Source organism: Hyaena hyaena, unplaced genomic scaffold (genome assembly GCF_003009895.1).
Source record: "Hyaena hyaena isolate Hyena2069 unplaced genomic scaffold, ASM300989v1 scaffold_66, whole genome shotgun sequence".
Taxonomy (NCBI): Eukaryota; Metazoa; Chordata; class Mammalia; order Carnivora; family Hyaenidae; genus Hyaena; species Hyaena hyaena.
This window is the reverse complement of record NW_024080696.1, coordinates 1,378,673-1,403,560: the sequence shown is the minus strand read 5'-3', so window position 1 is coordinate 1,403,560 and position 24,888 is coordinate 1,378,673.

The following is a 24,888-nucleotide window of genomic DNA, read 5'->3' as shown; positions in this document are numbered from 1 at the left end:
TTAATAGTACAATGGATCCTTGAATATGGAATGCTCCAACCCCCATGCAGCCAAAAATACATGTATAACTTTTACTCCTTAAAATGTAATAGCCTGTTAATTAGAAGCCTTAAACATAGCAAAAACAGTCAATGCATATTTTGTATGGTATGTGTTTTATATAATTGCTACAATAAACTAAGCCAAAAAATAAAATTTTATTAAGAAAAGTGTAAGAGAAAACACATTTACAGTATTCTATTGTATTAAAAAAAATCCATGTATGGTTTGATCCACACAGCTCAAGCTCATGTTGTTCAGGATATTTTAAAGGTTTCTCCATATGGATGGAGCATGTAGAACTTTCACCTTTTTGGGGGGTGTTAGTTCTGCTATGGACTCAGCTGCTCAAATGAACAAACAAACAAACAAAACCACTCGTGGCCATAAGAAGATAGGTTTGTTTTTACGTAACGTTTCAGAGGTCAGGTGTTCTGTGCTCAATCTTCAGAGACCCAGATTGTGTCTCTCTTTCTTGCTCCACTATCCTATAGGGTGTTACTTTTATTCTAGTGGCAAACATCACTTTGCTGGCATTATGTTCACCTTCCAGACCATTGGAAGAGGAATGAAAGAGTATTTTTAAGGGGATGATCAGGAAGTTGCCCACGTTATTTTGTTCACTTTTATTGGCCCCCAAAATAGGCATGTGGCACACCTAGCTACCAAAAAAAAAAAAAAAAGGTTGGCCATAGAGTGCCCAAGTGGGCAAAGATATATATAACTAAAATTCAGGAAGTTATTATCAAAGTAGAGAGGAGAACAATACTGGAGACTACAATTAGCAACTTTTGTAAATTTCAGCTTTTTTGTTGCTATTAAAAACGGGTTATGCAGTGCCTGAGTGGCTCAGTCTATTAGACTCCAGCACAGGTCATGATTTTGCAGTTTGTGAATTCAAGCCCTGTGTAGGGTTTTGTGCTTACAGCTCAGAGCCTAAAGCCTGCTTTAGATTCTGTCTCCCTCTCTCTCTTCCCCTCCCCTGCCCACACTGTGTCTGTCTCTCTCTCAAAAATAAATAAAACATTAAAAAAAATTTAAAAACAGATTCTTTTGTTACATTTTCTAAGTAACTGTTTTAAATATTAAGGTAATATTCTGTCAGCTATTTCTTTAGCCACATCACCCCCTCATGGAATAATTTTATATTTTATAAAAAGTAGATTTTCTTGAATTATTCAAATTAAAAATATCTTTAATTATAATAATTAAATAAATATTAATTATTATTAATATAAATAATGATAATTTTTATAATTATAATTTAGTATATCCTTTTATAATTCTTATCCTTCTTGTATGTTTGTATTATCTTTATATGTTCATATTATATTGCTTTGGCTAGTAACTGCAGACCCAATATTAAATAACAGTGGAAATTAAAGACATTGTTTTTCTGACTTTAGTGGAAAAGCTTTCAATATTTCCCTATAAAACATGATATTTGCTTTTAGGCAACATCTGGTATATATTCTATCATACTAAGATAGGTATTATGGTATTGGAAAAAATATGGTTATCACTAATTTATTAAGACTTTTGGTCTTATCAAGATTAAATGTTGAATTTTACTGGATGATACTAAGGCTTCTATAAAGATAATAGTACAAATTTTCACTTTATATCTGTCATGATGGAAAATAAATTTAACACTTTGCTTCTTTGTATTTCTAAAATAAACTATATCTTGTCATGGAAAATTATTATTATTTTTATCTCCTGTTGTTTTACTTGTTTACATTTTCTTTAGCATTTTTGCAACTGCAGTTAGAAGTGAGATTGATTTGAAATATTTTTTAAATGTTTTCTTCTAAAAAAGGTTTTGGAAGTTTCCATTGTTTTCCTATGCCCTGGATTGTTTTAAATCACATTAGAGTTGCACATTTTTCTGATCTTTTTCATGAATCTATCTGAACCCAGTACACGGAGGTTGTTTTGAGCTTTAGTAATGTTTTCTATCTCTAGCAGATGCTTTCTGTTTTGTGGTGTTTTTCTAATTTATTTTCCAGTGAATGATCTACTTTACCCTGGTCCTTAAATTTATTTACAACTAAGCACCTGGATATTGTAAGATTCTTTTAATTTCTTAGCTCTGACGTTATTTTTGTATAATTTCTTCCTATTTTTTTATGTTTGTATTTTCTCACTTATTTTCTTGATTAGATATGTAGTGATGTATTAATTACTGTGTGTGTGTGTGTGTGTTTATAGTCAATACAATTTATTTATTAGTTTTATCATTTTTTGAGCCACTTTCTTTTGGGCATTTCTCTCAAAAATAGCATGTAATTGGTATTTGCTTTCTAGTCTGATTTGAGAGTCTATTTCAATAAGTAAATTTATCTCATTTGTATTTTTTAAATGTTTATTTTTTGAGAGAGAATGTGTGTGTGTGCACATGCATGTGCATGCACAAGCAAGGAGGGGCAGAGAGAGAGAGAGGAAGAGAGAAAATCCTAAAAGGGCTCTGCGCTGCAGCACCGGCCTGATGCAGGGCTCAATTCCATGAATTGTGAGATCATGACCTGAGCTGAAATTAATAGTCTGACACTTAACCAGCTGAGCCACCCAGACACCCCTTATTTGCATTTTTATATGAAGTATATACGTTCTGCCTTAGGTTTGTTGCCATATTTTATGCTTTCTGAATAATGATAGACTCATTTCTGTTCATTTCTTTCTTTTTCAATGTTTACCTTCCTAACTTCAAATAAACGTGAACCTCTATTATTTTATTTATCAGTTAAAATATCTTGACTTCCCCTGTGCTGAAAGTCCTACTTTCACCTTTCCCTTCCTGTTTCTGCTCTGCCAGCATATTTTATTTTCATTCTCTTCTTTAACCATAATGCTCACATATGTTTGATCTAGTCTTACTCTTAAGTGACTCAGTGCTCTCTACCAGACAATTTTGACAAAGTTGTTTCATTCAACATTTGGCTGAAATTTATTTTCTATTTAATTATCTTTTCAAAAACATGTTTGTAATTGTGTCTTCTCATTTTACTTGAAATAACTATTTGTCTAGAAATATAATTATAACCTAAACTTTCTTGGAATATTTTGCAGGAATTACCCACTGTCATTAGTATGCAGAAATATATTACAAGTCAGGTATTTTGCTTCTGTTTTCATGGGTTATCATTTTGTTTTGTTTGTTTTTTGTTTGTTTATGTTCATTTTTGTTTTTTGCTTTTTATACATTACTCTTTTTTTTCTGACAGGGTTTTTTGCATCTTTGAAATCCGGTCGCTTTATTAAGATGTGCCTTTCATTTGATCTATATCAGTTTTTCTTTTCCTAGGATACCATTTGCCTTTATAGTTTATAGATTCTGATCTTTTTTATTGCTGAAAAGTTTCTTGAATTATATCTTTAAATAGTTATTCTGCTATTTAGGTTCTCTTATTTACCAACACCTATTACTTGTGTCTTACTGATCTCTGATCATCGTCTACATCTGTCTATACTTTTCTTTCAAGATCCCTTTGGACTCTTTGTTTTCACTTTACTTTGTTTGCTATCTTAGTCATGTCCTCTTATTTTCTTTACAGTGTTTCCACCAAATCTTTATTTCCCGTGTGTTGCTTCTGGTCAGACAACTATTGTTACAATTGTTCACACTTCCCCGCCTCTACCTCCCAACAGGCTTCATCTTCTACAGTATTGAAATTTTTTTCTCTGATTACTTATTTTTTTCTTTCTGCTCTTTTATGAAGCAACCTGTTTCATTAAGCTTTGAACATTCAGGGAGGTATATTTTTCATTTGCTTGCTACTGTATTTTTGTTTTATATTTGTTTTTGTTGACATTTTTCATTTGCCATTTGTATCCTCAGTGCTCTTCTATTTTCTTTTTTTCCTTTGTGGCGTTATTGCATAGGTTCTTTTGCTCATTCCTTTTTAACTACTTCTTATTTAAATTTTTCTTTGATCATTTCTTGCAGAAAGTTCATGTTGGGGAGGGTCCAGGGCTCGCAGAAATTCTACCTATGATCCTGTGTACGGGTGCGAAGGAGAGAGAGTATAATAGAGACAGAGATAGAGAAGGAGGGAGAATGAGGAGAGACAGAGGAGAGAGATCTGATGGATATTCACTCCAGGTCTGTTCTCATTGTCAAAATCTTTCCTCTTCTATTGTTTTTGTATAAAAACGCTCCCTCCTAGTGTACCCCACAGGCTGAGCTAACCCCACTGTTCACTTTCTCAAGATTGTGTGCTATATGGGATCATTTGAACCACTGCCTCTAGTCTCCAAAATCTGTTCTGTTGCTGCAAATGGGTTATTGTTTTTGGTTTGTTCACTTTGAATTATTTTAAACTTTAAGGCATGTCACTCCTTGAGAAGATCTGTATTTGGCTAGTTTTTTTCCTGGTACCTGTAGCCACAAACATCCCCTCTCCTGATTTCCCCCCACTCATCTTTGAGCTTCACTGCTTTCGTTAGAGCCTCCTGTTTCGTGATCCAGAGCTGCAAGCATCTCAGTTGCATTGGAAGCAGTGTTTTTATTTTCCTCTCTTCTTCCCTTGCTGTTTTAAAATAAGTGCCCAGAGAAGAATGGAAGAAAACTAACTTGATGCACTTATTTAAAATTATAATCCTACTTAAATTGTTTGCTTATTTTCTTATTAATATTTCCCAGATAAAGGGATATTTTCTTTTGTTTCCCTTAAGTGGGCTGAGAAATCCTTGGTATTGTGTTCTCTTAGCTTTTGCTTCTTTCTGCTATGTAATTATAGTTCTCTTGGCCTCCTGTCATAGTGACAAATTAAGAATTCCATAGGTTTTGATTTTACTGTGGAAGCACTTATAAGAATATGGCACGTATTTAGTTTCAATAAATGTTAGCCTAATCTAAATCTCATTACAGTTTCTGGTTCTTATTCTAAAGAATAAAATAAACTAGAAGATAACTTCAAATTTAAAATTACTTTATAATTACAAACTATGTATTCTGAGATTTTGCGCTGAATTCTACTGATAGAAATATGATGGATTATTTCTTTGTATTTGAAATATTATGCATTGACTGAAAGAGAATGTGAACTACTAAAGTGTACCTAAAGTGAAAAATACATCTACAGTTGCATACAGTGAATCATAAAAATATTAATTTTGGAGTCTTTCTTTTATTTAAAATATATGTAGGGGCACCTGAGTGGCTCAGTTGGTTAAGCAGCTGACTTTGGCTCAGGTCATGATCTCATGGTTTGTGGGATCGAGCCCTGTGTCAGGCTCTGTGCTGACAGTTCAGAGCCTAGAGCCTGCTTTGGATTCTGTATCTCCCTCTTCCTCTGCTCATGCTATCTTTCTCTGTCTCTCAAAAATAAATAAAATATTAAAAAGATATGTATTGGGCTCCTACTTGTGCTTGCTAAGTGTTGAAACAGAATCATGTGGCCCTATTATTTTTCCCTAAACACCAAAAACAGTTTAAATTGTATACCTTTTTTTTTTTTTTTGGCTCCTACTATAGTATGAAGCAGTGGAAAATAAAACATGCTATAGTAAAATAATGAGACTGCATTATGTTGAATACATCAGATATATTTGATCATAACTTGATAGCCATATTTCATAGTAGTGTTATAATTAATTAAAAAATCTTTTCTGCTAGTTGCCACTTTTGTGTTTTCTTCACGTCTTTCTCTTTATAAGTTTGCTCTTTTTTCTTTTAAACTTTTTTTAACGTTTTATTTATTTCTGAGAGAGAGAGAGACAGCGTGAACAGGGGAGGGTCAGAGAGAGAGGGAGACACGAATCTGAAACTGGCTCCAGCCTCTGAGTTAGCTATCAGCACAGAGCCCGACGCGGGGCTCAAACCCACGAACCGTGAGATCATGACCTGAGCCGAAGTCGGACACTTAACCGACTGAGCAACCCAGGTGACCCGAGTTTGCTCTTAAATACCTTTTTTTCTCTGTTTTCACCTGGATTTTTCTTCGAATGACATCTTGGATGTTAAGTTCCCAGTAGGCCAGAACCGTATCTATGTTGTACTTTGTCTGACACTGTGTTTAATATTTTGTAATGGTGATAATCTGTGCCTTCTCTTCTTTCTCTTCCATTTTTTTCTCTTTTTAAAACCACGTCTAGTCTTTGGTAGACTTCGTGCTGCCCGCTTTTGCTGCTCTATCGAGGGCTGCTGGTGGCAATGGGATTTCTCTAAGCAATAGTTTTATTTTCAGGGGAAAAAAGGTTAGCAATTTCAGTTGATGCATTTTCAAACGGCATCTCTTTGGCTGCCTGGAGTAATCTGGAGAACTGTGAGTTTCAGCATCATTCAAATCTCTTAATTTGGAAAGTTACCATGATCATGTTATTCTGAGGGCAAATCAACCACTTTCCTCCTAGTGTCCTTTGTGAAGGCAAGAGAGCCTTGGAGCTATCTGGGGCAGAGAGCTACCTCATTTATAATTTAAGTTCTGGAAAATACTATCCACATCCATGGTACTATACAAATAAAAAATAAAGAATGCCACTAGACAGCACAAATAACCAACTGTTATCAACCGTGAAACTCTGAAAGGGTGAGGAGGAGGATGGGAAGTAAAATCTAATAAAAAATTATGTGTAAACTGTTCCATGAAAGTCATTTTTTATTACAAAAGCAATAACACCCTTCCATCAACTTTGTACAACAATTTTAATAACCTTTAGTGAATGTTAGTAAATCATATTGACCCTTAAGGTCCCTGGATGGCTAGAAATAAACATGCACAGATTAACCATGTTGCTGTTCTTCAGCTCTGTTATGCAAACAATTTTACACAAGGTCAGCCCAGGGCACCATTGATATTGTTTGCCAACCAATTTATTCCTAAGACCCTTGACCCCATTTTAATGCCTGCATTCAGAACCCATGTGGTGTTGCTGGTTGCAGCCACCCAAAACTGGGAAGTTGGCATTTTTTTTCAACAACAGGGGGCTGGAAATTCTGTTAGAAGCTCATTTAATGCAACTTAAAGTTCATGTATCATTTTAAAAATTCTGATTCAACCAGAATGCTTGTATTCATCATGTAAATGTAAGATGTCAGATCTGGTATGAAACTGCATGGGAAAGCTAAAAGTGGACCTAGTAAATTCTTTCTTTCTTTTCTTTCTTTCTTTCTTTCTTTCTTTCTTTCTTTCTTTCTTTCTTTCTTTCTTTCTTTCTTTCTTTCTTCCTTTTCTTTTCTCTTTTTTTCTTTTTTTTTAGTTTATAATGACCTCAGTTAACTTCCCCATTGCTTTCTACTCTGGTTCTTTAACAATGTGCCTTTTGTCAGATTTCAAATACTGTTGATGGCTTTTTCTAAGTATTACTTAATTTGAAAGTTTAATCTTTTCATTTCGAAACACAACATTTTAAATGGAAATGGGACATTTTAGAACTAGCTGGATTTAAGGAAAATAAGCAAATTCATACAGTAGTTCATTTGAATTATGGATACCTTTTTCAGAAAGCAGGAAATGACCTGGAAGGTGAATACAAAGAAAGGAGAATGAATCATAGGAAAAAATTTAATCTAATGTGCTTTAAAACCAATTATATTTTTAATACTGTCTATCCTCAGTGGGCCCTCAAGAGGCATACACATAGCGCTAGAGCTGTCATTAGGATTTCAAGAATGACTTTAAATCTTCCTGTAGCAAATATTCCCAATCATTTGTAAATTTAATTATCAAGTTAGCAAGCACCCAGATTTGATTAACATGTTTGCAAACATGATTGCAAGCCAGAAACAGCATCTATACTTCTTTCTCCAGATATCCCTTTAATCTCTTCACAGTGCAAGGCTTGTCTGGGCTCAAATTAAGAATCTGAATTGGAAGCCACAGATGCAATATCTGTATATTACAGTACTAGAAAAGACAAGGTTTGTTCTCAATTCCCATTGCTGTTATTTTCTACCATGGTAAATTATTGAAGGCAACGCATTCACTCAACTTATATTTTATGTAAGTCTCAAATGGTATCGTAAATAGTGTATGCACAGACATATATTCCTGTATTAGCCAAAAAAATGATGCTGCTACTAAAGTTCAGTTTAATGAATTTCTAAAGCTCCCTGTTAATTCTATTTCATGGTAGCTTTGCATTTTTATGGAATTTGAAAACACAAGTTGTAATTGCTAATATCTGAAATTAATATAAGTAAACTAGAGAGCTCAGCGGTGCTCTTTGCTTTATGATTCATTTGTATAAAGACAGTATTGTCTACATTTTGTGTGTTTTCCTAGTGTACCCTTCCTGGCACATTCGTATTAATTAATTTGAGATACTGGGTTTCCAGTCCATTAATCTGTTATTTTACAGTCGCTATTAATAATATAATCCTTAGTTCATTTTATTGCTTACATGGTTTTCTAAAGATATATATACCCCAGACTATTGTATTACATATCTTAGCCAATTTCATTGTGTGCAATAATTTTTTCATCCCATACAGGGCAGGTAGATTTATTTTTCTTTCCAGATGGCTCCCTGGAGACTCCATCTGGACCTAACCTGCTCCCTAGGGTGGTTGATGGGTCTCCATGGATCATCTTAAAGGTGGAAGGTACAAGATGCAGATACTTATCAGTGGTATGGTCTCTATTAAGAGGGCAGCTTAGATGGAAAAGGAGTTCCAAGGGGACTATTAACAGGGATGTCTCCTTCTGTCACCTAAGCATTTTGAAAGGAATTTAAGGAAGAGATACTTTAATACCCACTACCACACCCAAGCCTTGAGATCATGACACTAAGAGCAGGGAGAAAAGGGTGATAAGAGAGGGATTCTGAGAGGACTGCCGGCCATCCTTTGATGTATTACCCAGGGATAAGATATGAGGCAGTGGGTTGCCAAGGAAAGAAAAACTCATGTATATACTTGTCTTCACAGGAGACCTGAATAAGGTAATCTAGGTCTCCTCTCTCACCTTGAAAATAAAGAAAATTTCACTTTTCAGTGCTCCTTCACTGAATAATCTCGCTCTTCAATTTTGGTCACTTAATTTTAATTTGACAAATAGTTACTAGCAGATAAAGTCTAGAAAAATACAGCAAAGCAAAACAGAACAAAACAAAACAAGGGACACAAGTTCTTAGGAATATCATAGTGAAAGGCAGAACCTCAAAAATCTGTGTAGACAGTTTCTACACAGGATGTTGCCACTGGGTTTCACCTTCCCTAAAAAAAAAAAAAAAGCTGACTTTGGGGCTCCTGGGTGGCTCAGTCTGTTGAGCGTCCGACTTCAGCTCAGGTCATGATGGCGATTGCAGCCGTGGGTTCCGGCCCCGTGTTGGGCTCTGTGCTGACAGCCAGCTCAAGAGCCGGGAGCCTGTCTTTGGATTCTGTGTCCTTCTTTCTCTGACCCTCCCCTGCTCATGGTGTCTCTATCTCTCTCTCAAAAATAAATAAAACTTTAAAAAAAAAAAGCTGATTCTGAGGAAAGACAAAAGCCAGAGTTTAGAATTTCCAGTGGGAGTTTACTTAGAGAGGGGCATAAAGGTGGTTTTATGCTGACATGTTTTACCAGGTAAAACCTTTGCCCCTCCCCTTTAAAAAATTGTCTATGGATACCACCTCTTGGATCATCTTCCTTTGGTTTTATCTATCACAGCTAGCAAGTAAGTCTTTTCCTATCTTGTTCCATTGCCACAGCTCAGCTTGAGTTTACCAGCCTAGATGCTTGCTTTTCTTAAGGGCCATTGGGTCTCATTCTTTGGAACTCTGGTTTTCTGGGACCTATCAATGTCAGGTATTCCCGAACTGCCAGGCAGATGTCTTTTGTAAGAATCCAGGGTACAAGTTACATGAAAGGCTTCCACTGCTGAGAATCTCCTCAAAAGTAGAACAATTCAGAGGCAGCGAGCCCAAGGTAAGAGATAAACTCAAGATGTTATCAGCCTCCTCATCTCTAAAATGGGGATAATAACTCAACCCACCTCAGAGAGCTCTTGTAGTGTTAATATACTTGTGAAGATAGAATGAGGCATGGAATACTAGGCAACTGCACTTCTCAAGCAGGTGAGGAAACCTTCCAGATCCATAAGTTACACATCCTCACCCTCAGCCCATCACCCACAGACTGATGCCTTAGCAGAGTACGTCAACCAGATAGATGAGAGGCACTGCTGCTGACATGATCCATCCCTCTATCTCGCTACAAGATAATTTATATGTAAACATTCATTCTAACTCTCGAGGTAGGATATCATAGTTGGGAGTTTCTACTTCTCATACTGCTTCTGGTATGTTGATAGGTATTCTAATGTTATAAGTACTTGGGAAGTCTGAGGCCACTGACATTGACTCTTGGGCCACCTGCTGGATCATCAGGAATTATGTAAGAATTGTACTCATTTGCATACATCCTAGGGGAAGACACATAAATACAAAGTATTTTGGGCTTTACCTCATATCACCCTTTGCCCATACAGACTAGAAATTTAAGGAGTATTTCTTGGAATTCCTTAAGGTTATAGATATGTGAACCCTATGGTTTTTGGAGTCTAGCTGGCCCCTCGTATGCTTTTTCATTGATGCTTCTACTGCAACAAACTGTATCCAGTTCATTTTATTTCCACTCTGCTAGCCTGGATTGCTCTGTGCAGGGAACAGAAATATTTATTCCTATCAACTTTTATCAACACTGTGACCAACGTCAAAACTGAATCCTCTGGTAAAATAGCATGCTTCAGAAACGACATTCTGCTTCCAAAATGAGTTATAATTATGTGCCAACCACACAAGGAAATCAAACACTGTGAGGTCCAAATGATGGCCCCAAGAGAAGCAAAGATGCCCTGTGGATAAGTATCTTTCTCACCTTTGCAGACATATTACCTAGATGGATGGTGTATAAGTCAGAATATTCTAATTTATGCTGTAGTAATAAATGATCCCAAACCTCAGAGACTTGACATCAGCAAAGGTTTATTTCCTGTTTGAACTGCGTGTCCATTGTCGGTTGTCTACAACTCTCTGGAACCCTGCCAATCTTATGGCAGAGACTGAAGATGGACTGTGCTAAGTCATGCCCACGATCTTAAAGCTTCTACCTAAAAATGACACCTGTCACTTTTGATCACGCTTTATTTGCCAGAGTTTGTGACAAAGCCGAGTCTGACATCAAATAGATGAAACTGCATAATCCTTTTGCAGGGTGAGACAGCCGATGTTGAAAATTAACATAATAAATTTATCATTAGCTTGGTTTATTTTGCTTTAGGATTTTCTTTGAGAAGCTGACTATAATTGGGCACCCCATTTCACATACTCTGCCACATAAGACAAGTTTTAATGCAGTGCAATTCTTGTTCTGGAACAAATACCCTCTATTAATCTGCTTGAGTGGCCATGACAAAATACCATAAACTGAGTGGTTTAAACCACAGAAATTTAGGTACTCACAGTGTTGGTGGGGTTCGTTTCTGGTGAAGACTGCCCTCAGGTTGCAGATGGCTGCCTTTTCACATGACTCCCATGGCTTCTTTGTGTAAACCTCGAGGGAGAGAGGAAGCAAGCAAGCTCTGTGGTGTCTCTCCTTGTAACGCCACTAACCCCATCATGAGGGCCCTACCCTCATGACCTTATCTAACCTTAATTACTTCCCAAAGTCCTCATCTCAAAATACGGTCACTTTGGGGGTTTGGGTTTTAAAATGTGGATTTGGGGGAAACACAAACAGAAAGTCTATAACATACCACTCCCACTTCCTAGAATCCACTTGGCCTCGAGGCAGCGATATTGAACGTTTTATTTCTTTTCTGGACAAGTAAACCACTGGGATATTCTAGTTCACTGCTCAGGTTCCCAATGTTTCCATGGCATTGCCAAACATATGGACAACTCTCCTTTCCCAGGATGTGTTGACTGTTTCTTCTTTGGGATGAAGAGTAGTTAGTTTACTCTTTCCCCGGGGTTGAGCCTCTCATACAAGTACGCCTCAATGATAGACCTGAATGAATATATTTTCTTATTTGTCCATGAAAATTTCCTTTCTCTTGATCCCTTTCATGTGCCCTGTTATTAATTGCTTTCCCTGGTTCTTTCTTTTGTCTCCACATCACAGAACCCCTGTTAATTCCACCAGATGGGAATTAGTTCAATTATATTTGATGATGGCTGCCATACTTCTCTACTATTTCCTAGTGGCTCTGTTATCTTCATTCATTCGTTTCCTTTTATGTCTAGACAGGAAAATCACTTACAGTTATTTATTTTCTCCAGTTCTCCCACTGGTCTTCTGTTATTCTTTTCCTATTACACATTCCGATTATTCCACTCCTCTGCTGGAAGCTCATCAGAGTCACCCCAATGCTCTCAGGATAAAATCCAAACTCCTCATCAGAGCCCACAGGGCTCTGCAGGATCTGGCTCCTGCCTTCCTCTCTGACTTTGTCTTGTACCATTCTCATCCGGTGTATTCCACCTGAGCTACATGGGCCTCCATATCTGTGCCTCGGACAAGCCAAGCTATTTATGCTACGGGCCTTTGTCATTACTGTTCAGTCTTCCCTTAGCTCTTCACGTGGCTGGCTGGTTCTATCCTCTTCTTGGTGAAAACTTCCCTGTAATGAAAGACTTCTTTCATTACAGGTTCACACATCTATCTGATCACATTCTTTATAATAATAGTAACTACCTATTATTTCTTCATTTGTTTATGAATGTGTTTGTTTCTCCTATCAGAATGTACCATTAAGGCAAGAATTTTGTCTTCAGTGTTGCTGTGTCCCAGCAGTTCCTATAACGCCTGACAGTGTGGTACATCTTACAAGCGAGTGATTAAATCACAACAATGCTGTTACATTACACAAAGTCAAAATGTATTTTCTTATAACCTTTACCTGGAAGACCTAGTTTAACCCTCTGGGATCTTATAAAACACATCTAATCTGACTTTTATTTGACAATTTACCAAATATTGTAGGAGTTTTTGGTCTCTGTGTACGCTCTTTTCCATAAGCTTAACATCTTCAGTTCCTTCAACCATTGTTCATGTAAAATGTGCCGGTGACCTTTCAGTGCTCTGTTCATTCTGTCTTGGATTTATGTTAATACTTGAATGTTATTTTTTCCTTTTGACATCTGATCCATCACCACAGCCAGTCTACCCATGTTACCATCCTCAGGGGAACAAAAGAAAAATGTAGATGTTGAGAAATGGCTTCAGTAGGTAAGACCCCGTATGTCCCCAGACAAAGTCATGGGCTCCTTTGTGGAAATGATTAGCTATAGATTTTTGAAAATCATAGATTTATTTACCATGTTCAGAGGGCTAAGATAAGAGAAAAAAGAAAGAGATACTATAGGAAGAGGAATGCACTTTTCTCCCCTCTAGAGCCACCTCTGATCACACGCTTTAGGTTTTCTCTCATAGGAGGGGACAATTTTCATTCTTTTGTTCAGCACTAAGACATTAGTTAGTCTGTGGTTGTTAGTGGATACAGTCTTTATGCTTTAAAAAGCACAAACCCAGATTTCACTTTCTCTTTTGAACTGTTTTCTTCCATCCCTATAGACTCCTCTTCTACATCTTCCTCTACATCTCCTTTTTCTTCTTTTCAACTGCATGTGGCTGTGTTAGTTGACTCAGACACATTCTTGGGGCCCAGGGAACTCTTACTTTATGTTGGGTAGAGGGGCAGATGGTCCCACATGGATCCCAATTCTCTTTATCCTTCTCTTGGCCTCTGCATTTGAGTAGAGGACACTTATATGGCCATCAGTTAAGTCTCTCAGACAAATATTACCCATTAGCTCAATATGCTAAAATAATTTTTCTTGTTAATCCTGATTATTTTGTCTAACATAGTAACTGATATTCTGGTTACATATGATTTTTAAATGTTATGAGCAGATTATCAATACCATTGATCAGACAGACAAAAGTCATCTGTGTGTCATATTGTAGAATTTCAAAATTTTAATGTTATATTTGTGTAATATGTATTTCTATATATTTTATATTATATTGATATATTAATCATATATATGGTATATATATATTTCTAAACATGTCGCCAAATATTGCTGCTATAATCAAAACGGGCAGAAATGGTCTCATAAGATGTGAGTCCAAATTATATCAAACAGGCAGCATCTTAGTGTTGTGCTTTTAAGATTTTTTTATTTTAATAACGTGGTAAACAATTCAGAGAACTGGGTCTACTTACTATAAGCTCTTGGATAATGATTTTGAAATTTAAAACTGAAGATACACTTATATCATGTTTTTGTACCAAATTAGAGCTATTTGAATCAAAATTTCTACCACACTTTAATGGTATAGGAACAAAAAGAAATGGAATGTATGAAGAATATTGGGTAGGTAAAAAAACAATCCTGCATAGTTATTTCAAGGAAATTCCCCAAGATTAATATTCTCTGAGGGCATATTTTATTTTTAAAGTCAGACCATACTAGTCAACAAATAAATTTATTTAGCAATTCAGGGATATATTTTACAGGTAAAATATTTTGGTTGGCCCAGTGGCATGCTGCGCTGAAAACACAAAGTAATAGCAGAGACTCACTGTTGTTCCTCCAGTCCTTTGAAGGGAGGGGACATTTGAATTCAATGGATCTGAAACATTTTCAAGCTCAGGTTATATTGTTCTGTGTTGTATAGTGTTGAATTTTGAGGTTATAATGAATGTCTAGTAAGAAAGCATGAGGGACTGTATATATATTCCCTGCCTAAAAGCACATATTTCCTGGAGTGAAGTGGATGGTGGTCATGGTATATTTATAGTTAGGGAGAAAAACAGATTATAAAACAGGTGTATATTATAATCTTATTTCAGGTAGAATACATAATATGTAATGAAGTAAATATATGGTAAATCATAATCTTGAGGGAGAGCTATGATTTCACTTTACAGTAGCTGACTGTGTGTGTGTATGTACGTACGTACGTACACATGAACGTGCATGCATTTGGTTGATATGGAAATGTGTTAACAAAATAAGTTCTCTTGGAGTGGCAGGATATCAGCTGATTTGTGTGTGTACATTATTTTATTTCCCAAATTTTAAATAAAGAGGTATTGCTTTTTCAGTATGAGAAAATTATTTTTTAAAAGTGTCAGTCACCTATGCATTTAAATTTGTCTCAAGCTTCTATAATAGAGTATTAATTTGCCTCTGTTCTTGTTTTAATCAATAAAGACCATCTTTCTCTGCATTGTTCGTTAGACTATCAAAAGCAGAGTGTCTAGACTCTTGTTTTATCAGACATTTACAAAAATGCCTTTGCTGAATCACGATAAAATGGTATGCCTTCTGTGGATGTGAGACCGGTCCTCTTGCCCACTTTATTTATACCTTTGGTAAAAATAATGTAATGTTTTGATATTATCCATTGTAAGACTCCCTGTACTTTATACAAGGAACGTTGCCATAAATTCCTACATGGGAACAATTGCAAGCGCAGTTTTGACTCTGAGATGAAAGCTTAATCCTATTTGTTGTTAGGGAGATAGAAACAATGTAATACACTGTGTCCCACTTTACCTTTTATGAACCGAAAAACTTAATGCTGAATGTACTGTCCAAAAGTTGTCATATCCTCAAATGTAACTGCTGGAGGAATTAGCTCTGCTACTTCTGGGTGGACTCCATTTATTTGACATATAAATGAATTAGGTTGCACCACGCTTGAATATTTAAGTTATTTTCCACATTTTTCAGATGCACATGGAGTAGAAATATATTTTAAATTACAATTACTGGAAAGAACATGTAGAAACACCACTTATACACTTCATTCACTCCTTTAACTACTCATGTTCCAGGGCCTAGTTATATGGATATGGAGCAGTGAGCGAAACAGAAGAGTCTTTGGCCTCATGGAGCTTGTAGTCTAGAGAGGGAGTTCTAATAGCAAGCATGATGAACAAATAAATTATATATATTTTAGAAAGTGAAATGTGTTATAAAAAAAGGTTTGATTTAAGGTAAGAAGTATTAGAAGTCATTGAAAATGTTTTAAACCCTAGTAGCAATAGATAGAATACTTTTCAAGAGTCTCAATCAACATCAAATAAAATTCTCATGTGAATAAATGCATGTTTTAGTTGGGCTTTTCCTTAAAATGACAATTTGTTATTTTGGAATATGTTTTTATTGAGCAACTAGTTATATGTGAGGCAATGTACCAGGTTCTGGAGGTATAATGATCCTAAGACAGATATGATCTGTTCTCATGGAGTTTAAACATATAGTGAAAGAGACAGACAGACATAGATGTGAAATAGTGTGTGAAAGAAGGTTCAATAGGGAAATGCAGGATGCTCTGGGAATATGGAGGCAGGGACCTTGATCTTGTTCTTGGGAATAGGAAAGGCTTCCTTTGAGGAAGCAATTGTAAAATGAGAGGCAGTAAATGTGTTGGCCAAGAAATAGATTGGAGATATAGTTCCTGGAAGGTGAAATTTGTATCCAAAGGCATGGGGGTGAGAGAACGCAGGACAAACATTCAGGGAACTAAAAGGTGTTCTGTGTGGCTGGAGCAGAGTCTGGGGAAGAGTGTTAACTTCCTGGGAGAGAGTCAGGAAGGTACCAGGTTCTTACAAGAGGCCTATTCCCTCATTAAAGAGTTTGAGTATATGCTAACAGCAAGGGAGATGACCAAAGGATTTAAAGTGCATGGCCTTTTTGAACAAGCAGAACTTGACTGGAACTCACAGAAAACAATTACATCTTTCTTACCACCGCTCTTTTTAATTCAGCTCTGTGAACTATTTCTTTCTCTGTTTTTGGAAGAAATCTGTTTCTTTTCTTTTTTTTTTTTAAAGTTTATTTAATTTTTTTGAGAGGGAGAGAGTACACAAGTGGAGGGGAGAGAGAGAGAAAGAGAGAGAGAGAAAATCTGAGGCTCCAGGCTCTGCGCTGTCAGCACAGAGCCCAACATAGGGCTTGAACCCACAAACCATGAAATCATGACCTGAGACAAAGTCCGATGCTTAACCAACTGAGCCACCCAAGTGCCTCTGTCTCAGACAGTTTCTGTAGACTTTCCAGTCACTCTTCAATACTAAAAAGTAGGCTGTTAAGTACAATCAAGCCTCTATCTCAAGCCCATGCTTCCCTCCCACTAGTGCTTCTGACTCTATCTTCTTGGCCAAATTTCTTGTCAGAAATGATTACAGTCTTCCACACTTTCTCTCCTCCTTTTTACACGTAAACCTGATGGAATCCGGCATCTGCACTCACTTTCCCACTGAAACTTCCTTCTCCACAGTCATCAATAACATCTCTGTCTTTAAACCAGGAAGACAAGTCTTTATTTATTTGGTTAATCAGTAATGTTTGTCACTTTTACCAACCTCTCCTTCCTAAAATAATCCCTTCACTTGTAACTTGCACCATGTTTTCTTTCCTTTTCTCTTCCGTTTTTGGCCATTCCTTTTCAGTTTCTTTTGCAAATCACTTTTCCCTTCTTTTTTGAACATCTGTTACATTACTAGTGTTAGTCACTCAGGGTTCTTTCCTGGGCACATTTCTTCTCATTCTTCACATGCTCCCTGGCAACTGTATCCACTCCCATGGCTTCAATTCACGCCAATCACCTCAACGTCTGTATCTCAGGCAAGTATTGTCTGTTCAGTTTCAGAATGTTTGAAATAGGTATGATGGAGAGAGTGCTAACCGGAGAAATGTAGCATAATGTTTGGGCACTGTTGCGTTTCTGATTGAGGTTAGGGACTACCATTTAATGTTGGCTCTAATCTGCATAGTTTGTCAGACACTGGATTTTCTAGATTTTCCCAGGTGGGTACACAGAAAGGCAATAGGAGAAGGAAATGGATGATATGGTGAACAGCATTTTGGGGGTGGTGAACTATCTTGGATAAGAAAATGAAACCTTTAGGGGATTAATAAAGACAGAGAGGGAAGATTGGCCTGTGGTTTGGAGATCCTGACGAACAGTTTATTTGTACTGTACTTAAGAATGTGAAAAGGTTATAAAGTTGTAGTAAGAAAGAGGGATGTCTAAAAATTATCATTCCAGAAGCAGAGAAGTCAATGTCTATCATATGGGCATAAAGTGCACGGCTGTGTGCAAGTGAAAGAGCATGGCGCTGGAGATTAAGACGGTAGGGAAGCAAAAAGCCAAGTTACTGAATGAGCCCTCACATGCATATTGCATCTTGCTTGTAGGATAATGCTGGACTTGGAGGTAGAGGATAAAGCCCATAGCTGGGGACTTGAATGCATGACGAATGACCTAGAGGTCCAGAGATGACCGAGATGAAGTTGTTGCATTACTGATACATAACAGCAGAAGTGTTGTGTTACATACTATACAACCAAGAGATTTTTCAATTTAAACATGTTCTCTCTTTTTGCTCTATTTTATTGTGGTCAGTAGGAGGCTGAAGGCAGAGAACTATGATGTTTTCTGACCATCTTAAAATAGTTGTCACATAATTAAGCATTGCAATTTCAAGGATCCTTGCACAACCCACAAGAAAGTGTAAACAGCTTACTCTGGAGCCTGTTTAGGGTCGGCATTTAACGGGCACCTGGGTGGCTCAGTCAGTTAAACTTCTGACTTTAGGCCCTCTGCTGTCAGCGCAGAGCCTGCTTCATATTCTCTGTCTCTCTCTCTCTCTCTGCCCCTCCCCTTGTATGCTCCATCTTTCTCTCAAAAATAAACATTTAAAAACAATCTTAAAAAAATACTGACAGCACAGTATAACTCACTTGTGTTTATACTTTCCCAGACTTGTGAAGTGGCTCTGGAATGATTTGTTTCATACTTGAACCACAGGGGTTAAAAAGCAACAATGTTGAGGAAAAGAAAAGGTTTTAGGGTATGTTGTAACAAGCCACTGAGATTTGAGTTTTTGAGAAATTTATTTAACATGCTACCTCGAAAAGTATATATGTAACTTACGGGGTTCTGTTGTGGGGGGGAGGGGACAGGGAGTAAGGCACTGACCTCCATTTGGAAGACTGTGAAGGAAACATCCAAGGTCGGTGTGTTTTTCCTATTGATTACATATTCCTGGGCATTCTGGCAAGGAGCAAAGCTCATTTTAAATTCCAGCCACTTGACTCTTTTGCTTGTGGAGGAGGGCTCAGTGTGCCTGGAGAAGCAGGGCAGTATTTCCAGCAGGTGGTAATAGCAGGCATCACTTTATGATTTTAAGAAAATCTGATTCACTGAGGCAACCACATTCACCACTGCAAGTACTGTGCTTTCAATAGACTACAGTGAGGTGTTATGATGTCTCATTCTCCTAGTAAAGGTTTTATGTGAACTGAAATGTCTTCCTGTGTATCCATTCACCTAACACTGCCAAGAGAGAGAAAGGATTGAAACATAAATCTCGTCTTATTACCAAACCTAAATTGTTCCTTCTGATTTTGTCTCGATGCCTGGCTCTTGCCTTGTTCCCCTGGCATAATGAATTTCTTAACCTAGAGTCTCGATAAAATCCTCCATAATTTATTTTTATCTTAGAAGTTGTCATAAAAATTCACTGACAAGGCACAGCCCAAGGTGGTGTGGAATAAGCTACCTTGATCTGTTTGTATAGATAGAGATACACTATTGCTCTCAGATGGAAACATAGTGACTTTCCTCTTTGTTCCCATAAAAGAACATCTATCCATTCCAGTGAAGGGCCAGAGTAGGAAAATAGGAGAAAGTCCTTTCACATATAGGAATTAGCTGGATGAAAAACTACTTATCTCTGTTAGCATGGTTGTTTATTACATTTTGTACAAGTCTGATTAACATTTAAACACCTAAGGAAATCTTGTAGAAATGTGATCTTCACCTATATGTTTGCTAAGATGGTGTAGCTAGCATACTATTTTTAGAATAATAAGCTTAGTGGTTAAAGTGTCATGCACTGAAGATTAAGTACTGGAAGGAAATTAATCGGGAGACAAGCATGGGGTTAGAAGGAAGAAATCTCAGGCTCTCATTAGTGGAGTCAATCAAGAATTTTCAAGGCACAGATTTTATCCCTGGCATAATCTTGGGGTCCCTCTCTTAAACTTCAGGGAATTCTTCTACATTTGTTATATTTACATCCTTTCTTAATTAAAGGTCTCAAGCCTTGAAAGATATAAAATTAGAAAACATCTTTGAGGTTCTCAGCACCCATGGGATGTTTCTATATTTCAACTGGGTCTGTGTTCTTTCACTTCTGCACACCTCAACTCAACTCAAAGTGTCAAGAGCCGTGTGAATACTATTGTTTAGATGGTACCTTGAAAAGACAAAAGAGAGAGAGAGAGAGAGAAAGAACAAAAAACAATCCAGCTAACATTTTTTTCCTTTTATCTTGTGGATGTCAAGAAAAAAAACTTAGGGAAGAACTAAGGCAGAGAGAACGCTGATAGATTTGAGTGGAGAGAAAAAGATTACCATTTCTTTGTTTATGAGTCTAAATTAGTATGTTTCTCCCTGCCTCCTCCCTTTTAAAATGAAGTGCCTAGCAAGTTTTGGGGAGTTTCATTTGGGTTTCAAAGCCAATTACACTTTTTTGTCCCTGAGAAAGAAACGGGTAATTGTGAGGAAATTGCTGAATAAAACTGCTTAAGTTTCTTTGTCTGCAGTGTGGAAATATGCAGCTCTTTAAGAACAAGTGCTTCCTTTCCAAAGTCATTGATGAAGCCCAGAGTGTGAAAACTAGGAAATGAAGAAAAGAAATAGAAGTATGTGGCTTCATGTGAGGGAGTGGGACAGGAGAGTAGGACCATGGAGCAGGTGGCTGGCTCGCTGGCAGAGCCATTAGGGACTGTACAGGGACCTGAGGGAAGCCTGCTGCTTCCTTCCTTTGGCTCCCAGGTGAGTTGTTGATGGTCCTCCTGGAGCTAAGCCATCCCATACAGCAGAAAACCATTTCTTCTGTTGTCAAAGAGGGAAATAATGAGCAGAAAGGGAGCTAGTCAGGTGAGCATACTCAGGACACAATATCCTTCCCCAACCTATTATCAGTCTTGGATCACTTTTCTCACCTCCATTATTACCTCCTATCTTATAACCACATTAGTCTCCTAACTGGTCTCCTTGTCTGTTTCCTTCGCCTTTGAATCTGTTCTTCATCCTGCTCCCAGAGACTCGGGTAAACCGTTATATTTCTCAGCTTAAAATCCTTGGCCTACAAAATGAAGGAATCTTCTCAGCAGAGCAGAGAAACCCTTAACTTGTTTGTGTCCCTCCTGATGGCTCCCTGACTTCAGTTCTCATTGCATACTTCACACTCATTTCTTGCCCTCTGTCTGACACAGAACAGTCCGAAAGCCCATGCATCTTCTCCACACAGCACTCCCCTCCCTTCTCCATGATAACTCAGTGTTTCCTTCAAATCATGGCTCGAGGGCCAGTCACTTCCTCCAGGAAGACTTTTCTAATTCTTTCATCTTTTTTCCCACATGGAGTCCCTCACCTCTGCTTCCACAGGAGCTTGCTTCTTACACCCAATATTGCCAAAGAATGAAGCTTCCCCTCTGTACAGGGAACATTGGGGGGTGGGGGGGGGGGTGGCAGGCAAGGACTTCGCCTTCTTTTCTCGGAGCCCTCTCTTTCTTCAGTGCAGAGCAGGAAACCTGTGAAATAGTAAATGAAAATGGATTCATAAAGACAAACTTTTGGTTTATGGCTGCAACTGTTATTTTCCAAGCCTAGCATTATTTGCAATTCTTCCTTTTAGGCAGACACTCTTGATTCCCTCACTGAAAATTAATAGCTACTATTCCTAATGCCTTCAGGCCACGTTTGCTCTGTACTATAATTTCTCAACATTTCATAGCTAATTTCCCATTATTTGAAAATCCACAGCAATGTGTCTTTAAGATGTCTCCTTTATACAGCAAAGCAGCTATAATATAATGTCAGAAAAGTTATCTGAAACGTAGAATAAGCAAAAGAAAATACAGGGTGTTCTTTCAGAACAGAGCTGAGCTTGACCATTTATTTTGGGGCCTATTTGAAAAATATGTTTCAGCAGAAGTTAACTTGTAGATTTCTGTATGGTAGAGAGGTTAATGTTTTTGGTGTAATTAAAAAAAATAGCCCCAAAAGTTTTGGGTTTTGTCTATGTCAGACATTAAGCAATTTTATATCTAACTCAGAAATCTGTTAAATTGCTTGTATACACCTAGCTTCTTAAATGATCTTTGGACTGGTTTTAACATCTTACTGTTTACTTCGTTAATTGATGAGTTATAGTAAACCTTTGACATGTGTTTATTTTCTATTTGCCTGAGGGTCACGATTTTACCCTTCTGAAAATTATTCTCTAACAATACAAGGCAGAAAAGCACTTGTCTTTCTGGGAATCAAAAATTTAATCCTGAGTCTCCTATAACTGACTGTTTTATGTCAACCACACTTAAGAGCCTTTGTTTCTTTATCTGCAAAACATGGATGCTTGCCGCTAAGGACTGGGTAAGGATTAAACACCATGTGATAGAAATTTGTGGGCCTTAAAGTGAAAAACAAATCAGGCATTATTATTTGCTATCAGGTTACTATTTGTATTATCCTGACACTGAGATTTTGTGTATTTTTAGCACAGTGAGACTATCGCAGTGACAATCCCTGGAAACCAAACAAAACTAAAAGTCAAAATTAGAGAATCATTGAACCCATTAAATGTCAATCGCTGTTTAGTTTTCTCATTTTTACCTTTTACAGATACAAGGGAACCAATGTCTATTTTCATCATCATGGAAATATAGGAGTTATTTAAATAAACTAATTAGAATGAATAATTTTTCCTGGTTGTTTGTTTTAGGTATAACTGTCTATGACACTGCGTTTGATGTTTATTTACCAGAAGATTTTCTGAAAGCCTCATTTCTTATTAAGAATCAATTTGGTCTTTAGGATAACAGCTTTCAACTCCCCCCACATGTCCTAGCCATAGCCTGGGGAAGTAGAGACATGAGGGCAATTTTTTTGTTGTTGTTCTTAATGGTTATGGTAAGATTTTGTATGAGGCTATATAAAATATCTGAAAAACAGTGACCTAGAGGATTTATAATAATGTGGAGAGGGACTGGGAGCGAAGTAATTTGTGACTAGGTACTAGATGAGGCAGGACTGTTTAATGTAATTTCATGTATAAACATTTTGTTTTCTTCTTTAAAAAAAATCTAGAATGAAGATTGTAAAATGAATGCCTAAGGAAGTAGACCTGAAGCATGTTTGGATATGAGATAGAAATCCATAAAAACAAATAACGTGATAGTTTTTGTTTTTGAAAATTATTACTAAGAATCTCAGTTAAGTGAAAATTTCTAATTTGTACAGTAAATCCTTTAATTATTTTCCAGTCTATTTTCTCTCATATTTAACATTTGATTTTCTTGCAATGTGATAAATTGCTTAAGTGAGTTTCTTTCTTCCTCCCTCCCTTCTGGCCTTCCTTCCTTCCTTCTTCCTCTCTCTCTCTGTTTCTGTCTCTCTCTCGTTCTTTTTTACTTAGCACATAGTAGGTGATCAATAAATGTAGTCATTCATATTGTTCTGACTCCCCCATAAATGTGAAAATCCAGAATCACTGAGGCAAAGTGGAAGAGGTGCCCAAGAATCTAGTTAAGGCAAGAAATCTATGATATTTTAGTCTATCAGCAGATTACATTTGAAGTAACTTATCTATCACAAATAAAGACTGTACAGTTGTTACATCAGTTGTTAGAAGTTAAACTTCTAACTCTCAGGATTTTCCTACAAAGATAAGATACATGAAAAAATCTATAATAAATAAATAAGCAATAAATTATTTAGCATTGCTGATACGTCAGGAATTGTGCTAGGTGTCCAGGCCATGAAGCATTGTGTGTGCTCTGTAAGGTCTTGTAGGAAGAGAGAAGGACATAGACTTGAACTTCCATACTTCACTGTGGTAGGTATTGTGTGTAATAGAGAAATGTACACTGCCTCCTAGGAGCACAGAGGAGCAAGTCATTCCACTAGGGTGGTGTGGAGGGTGATTTCAGCATCACAGTGAGAATGACATAGCCTTTAAACTGCTTTTATTTATTTTTTGCAAAAGTGTTTGTTGTGTCCATTACTAGGTACAGAACATTATGCCTTTCTGCTTCACTAATTGTTTATTGACATGTAAGAGGGCTCTCAGTGGAGAGGAGGATTTGGCAAAAATATTAGATTTTGAAGTCATGCAGGGTGGGGTTTTGAAAAATTACTTGGGAATACGGAACACATTTAGGGAAAATGTAATCCTTAAAGGCTAGAGAACATGGGGGCACATGGACTAAGGCCCCAGATCCCCAGAGCCATTGTAAATGAGATTTTAAGGTGTGCTAATTGCCCTTTTATTAAAAAACAAAACAAACAAACAAACCCCAAACATTTATTACTCCTGTTATTGCTGTCTCAGGTCCTGAAAAATGGAGGATCTTCAGGAGAAAAAAGAACAGATAGATTAGATTTCCCCCTGCCAAAAGAGATTTTCCACCCTCTCTGTTGGCACTCTGAAGTCATAATATCAGATCATCTACTGGAATCCACTTAGTGAATATTTAGGGCTCTGATCTTCCTGCAGTAATCCTAAACACATGAATGTTCTATACAGCAAGGATTTAACATGGATTTTGAAGCTGGCAAGAGGGACAGAAATATCAGCTTATCTATGACAACAGCGGAAGCTTCCATCTTTCCCAGCTGGGATCTGCCACAGCTGAAACTACCTGCTGTGCATATTTGACTTTCTAGAAGCTATATATTAGGGTCTGGGGCCAGATGATTCCAAACCAATAAGCTAATACCCTAGTCTTTATTCTTGAGGCTTTCTGGTTGATTTATCTCAAAGATGTGACTAGAAACCTCCCATCTAAGGCAGTTTTCTTCTTTGGCTGCTAAGTGGCTTTAGTCTCACAGGAGT